The sequence below is a fragment of the Camelina sativa genome, chromosome 16 (genome assembly GCF_030686135.1).
Source record: "Camelina sativa cultivar CO46 ecotype springtype chromosome 16, ASM3068613v1".
Lineage (NCBI taxonomy): Eukaryota > Viridiplantae > Streptophyta > Magnoliopsida > Brassicales > Brassicaceae > Camelina > Camelina sativa.
Genome location: NC_141895.1, coordinates 15,298,775 through 15,303,449, shown reverse-complemented (window position 1 = coordinate 15,303,449; position 4,675 = coordinate 15,298,775). Strand labels below are relative to the sequence as shown.

The 4,675-nt window shown below is 41.8% G+C and overlaps 1 non-coding gene across 1 annotated transcript; it reads right to left on the bottom strand.

The window, feature by feature from the left end:
• Window positions 1-3,475: 3,475 nt before the first annotated feature.
• LOC147925546 (small nucleolar RNA R71) lies at window positions 3,476-3,585 on the bottom strand. Its single transcript, XR_015585536.1, has one exon. It is a non-coding gene; the product is annotated as a small nucleolar RNA R71 (small nucleolar RNA).
• Window positions 3,586-4,675: the final 1,090 nt, after the last annotated feature.

Here is a 4,675-nt window from a genome sequence, read left to right as displayed (position 1 = left end):
CTACGAAAGAGGAAATAGATATTACTATATCATCAAAATAAACAACAACAAGGCGACCAATAAATGGACAGAGGGCTTGATTCATAACACGCATAAACGTGCTTGGTGCATTTGATAAGCCGAAAGGCATGACAAGCCAATCAAACAAGCCTTCCCTCATTTTAAATGCTGCCTTCCACTCATCTCCCAGTCGAATACGGATTTGATGATAGCCGCTCTTAAGATCCAACATAAAAAAAGTAGAAGTAAAGCCAATCTGATACAACAGGTCATCCAAACGAGGAATGGGAAAACGGGAACGAACTTTGATCTTTTTGATCGCCCTTCTATTAACACACATCAGCCATGTCACATCTTTCTTTGGAATGAGTAACGCCGAAAAAACACATGGACTTAAGCTCTCGCACACATTTGCTTTAGTAAGTAAAGCTTCATCTTGACGTCTCAAATCTTCATGTTCTATATGGCTCATCCGATAATTAGGACGGTTTGGCAACACAGCATTCGGAGCTAAGCCATGGCAATGGTGTATATCATGCAAAGGTGGTAAACCATCTGGCAGATCCACAGAAAACACATTGGTAAATTCATCCGAAAGATCACGAAAAACAAAAAGTATTGCTAGTTGAGTACTAATATAGTCAGTAGGCTTTACCATCAAAACAAAGGCAATGTTCTCCTATTGAAACTCTCTGAGAATCTTTTGCTTATGAACACAAAGCACCAGAATAACATACATGGTTGAAGTAGGTTTCCTTGCATCCTCAACACTCCGACGAGGACTTGGAAGGAATCAAATTTATATGTCGCCCCACATATGTAAAAGTATGATTGTTAGTAAAGCCATTATGAATAAATCGACGATCATATTGCCATGGATGCACCACCAAAAGACGATGGCATGCATACATAGGTAGAACATCACAACAAACCAAATCTTTGTAATTGAGACCCATAGAGAAAGGCACACAACAACGTTTAGAGACGCGCAAGTCTGTCTTAGAGTTCAACCAAGCCAAGTTATACAGTGTGGGATGAGATTCAGTAAATAAAGCCAACTTTGGAATTGCTACTTTAGAGATGATATTCGTAAAAATTCGAAAATCGATAATCATTCGACACACTTTTCCCCGAATTGTACATGTGGATTGGAAAATATTTTTACACAACCATGATTCTTAAACATGACGAGGAACAAGACGATTATCACTGATCAAATGGTCTCCGATATCATCTGCTTGGTATTTGGTATCACAATACTCATCATAAACAGGGTCATTGATAACTCTCTAATTTACATGTTTTTAGCATCCTTTTTTGTCCATATTTTGCATTGTTCATACCCTTAACTTAGCATTTTTAGGTCATTAACTGTAGGAATTCACTTTTAGGCCATTTCGGGTGTTGCATTTTTGCATTTGCATATTTTGGATGAAAACAAGTGCTTAAGAGCCTCAATCGGGAAAAAACAAGGACAAACCCGAGCATGTACCTGAAGGAGCCATCGAGCTGGAAGAAAAAGTCCGAACCCCAACACGATCGAGGAGGATCCAAGAGCATGAAGAACAACCCGAGGATCTACCCGAGGACGAACTCGACCACATCCTCGTGTACCACATCGTGTAGACCCTCGGGCAGGACTGGGAAGCTAGGTCAAAGGGGTTTCCATATATAAACCCCTCCTCCTCTTCCTCGCAAAGGAGCACGCCGCAGACCCTCAAACCAGAGAGCGAGAGCTTCTGTGAGAGAACTGAGCGACTCAAACACTTTTCCATTTTGTTTTGGATTTTTTTTATAACTTTTAATCATTTTTCTTTAGATTTCTTTCTTGTACTCTTATCCCTCTACTTTATCGTTTAATATAATGCAATTTTCCTTCATATTTTTTGTTTTGTTTCTTGCTATGATTTCCGAGTAGTGAAGTAAAGTTTCTAGGGATGGGATAGATGATTTTGTGTTCTTGATCGGTTAGGATGTCATAGTTGATTGAATATGTTTAATACATTTCCTTCTAGATTGGTGTTCTTAATGCTGTCAACAAACCGAGAGGATGAGATTAGATCTAAGGTGTATTACCACCGAGAGGTGTAGATGAGATGATTGAATCAACCAATGCTAGAGGTTTACTCACTTAGCCTAAGAGATTAGATGAGTAAGGGGTTTACTGACAATAATCAATCGGATCTTAATGCTTGCTTGGTCATGTTTCTCCAACGAGAGTTGGGTAGGAGAGTGATCAAGGTTGATTGTTTCTATCACGAGAGTGTTTTAACAAGATATTAGAGATTCATTGTCTAGGAAATATTTGCTTGAAGCATGTAAGACATTTGTACTGGTTAGGAACACTTAGGATTCGATTACCCATCCTTAGAAGCTTTCGTATTTTAATTGCTTGCATTTTCATTCATCACTCGATCTCTTACCCGATCAGGTACACGATACCCTGCATCGAGTAACCCCTCGAGTTGTTCATATTTCATTTGCTTACCCGATCACCCCCACCCGATTCTGTACTCGAATGCTTGCATCGAGTGCTTAGGTCGTGTGGTTCTTTATTTGTACTCTTTTCTTTTATTATTTTAGGATTGTTAGATAAAACCCATAATTGCTTGGCTTGACTTGCATTGTTCTGATTGCATCCTTCCTGCTAGCATAAACAACCATTTCGATTGATAACCCTTTGTACTACAACTGCATAGGGAATTGATACCCTGGGTGAAAAACCTACTATTAATTTGGCGCTGTTGCCATTTGGTTGATTTTATTTTGCTACGTTTAGGATTTCAGCACTTGCTAGATCAAGTTCTTTTGTTAATATTGGTTCGGAGTCTGACTTGTTTGCTTTCGTTCTTGTTTGTTTTCAATCTCAGGTACATCCCGAGCACCCACCCGACCCGTCACTCGATCGCCTGGATCGAGAAGACCCTCGTGTACACACTCGGTTACTTTCTTGTGCATGCAAACACTATCTAAAGGTAGCCAAAACCTGATTCCTTTCATTGATAACATTGACAGACCAAGGCTACTCAGACAACAACAAGTTCAACCGCAACCAGCAATCATTGAGGAGACAATGAACAATCAAAACGGTCCACCAGCTCCTCAAGCAAGGACCAACATAGGAGTTGGAGATGCTCCATCTACTCACACTCAATGGAATGGCATTGTGCCACCTGCTGTCCAGAACAAAAAATTTGAGATCAAGAGTAGTCTCATCCAGATGATACAGAGTAATAAGTTTCATGGATTGCCAATGGAGGACCCATTGGATCATCTGGATGAATTTGATAGGCTATGCAGCCTCACAAAGATAAATGGAGTTAGTGAGGACGGATTCAAAATCAGGCTTTTCCCATTCTCTTTGGGAGACAAAGCACACATCTGGGAGAAATCACTGCCCAAGGAATCCATCACCACTTAGGAAGCGTGCAAGAAGGCATTCCTGGCCAAATTCTTCTCCAACTCCAGAACCGCAAGGCTGCGAAATGACATTTCCAGCTTTGTTCAGAAGAACAATGAAACACTCAGTGAAGCTTGGGAACATTTCAAGGGATACACTACCAGATGTCCTCATCACGGTCACTTTACAGAGGAGTGGTCCCCAAGATACAGATGTTGCTGGGCACCGCAAGCAATGGTAACTTCCTCAACAAGGATGTTGATGAAGGTTGGGACCTAGTGGAGAACTTGGCTCAATCTGATGGCAATTACAATGAGGGATATGATCACTCTGTGCGATCTACGGGAGAGGAAGATGCCAAGTACAAGAGGGACATTAAATCCCTCAATGACAAGCTCGACAAGCTCCTCAACCAGAAGCAGCATGTTCATGCAATATCAGAAGAAGAGCAGTTTTTACAACAAGATGGGGAGACTGTACATATAGAGGAGGTTCACTACATCAACAATCAGGGAGGTTACAACAGAGGGTACAACAACTACAAGCCCAATCCGAATCTGTCTTATCGGAACCCAAATGTTGCCAATCCTCAAGACCAAACTTACCCATCTGCGGTTCAAGGGAACCAGGTACAACAGAAGCCTTTCGTCCAGTACAATCAAGGCTATGTACCTAAACAACAGTACTCTGGAAACTACAACCAACCACCTGGATTCCAACAACCTCAAGGTCCGCAAAACCAATCACAAGAAGTTGAGTTATGCGGCCTACTTCAGCAACTGATTCAGAATCAGGCTTCAGCATCTATGGACATCGCAAAACGGTTCGCAGAGATGAGCAACAAGATCGACTCAGGATACAATGATTTGAACGCAAAGTACGAATCGCTCAATACTAAGATTAGATACCTAGAAGGCCACCACAACAACCAACCGGCTCCAAATATCAACCAACTCCCAGGAAAAGCAGTACAAAACCCTAAGGATTACGCCACTGCCCAAGCCATCTTCCTTGATGATGACTATGAGGATTACCTCACTGAGGACAGTGATGTTCAAGATGGGGAGGATAGGGATCACTGAATGATAAATGAGGCCAAGTACTACATATCCGAGTATGAACCTGAGCCTTCACCCGAGGAGACTGATCGAGTTGATGATCGAGCGCTGGTTGGGGGATCACAGATCAAAGAACCACCCGAAACAGAACCCGATGACCTACCTGATGAGGGTGATCGGATGATTCATCGAGTAGATGTTGAAACTAGAGGTCAGC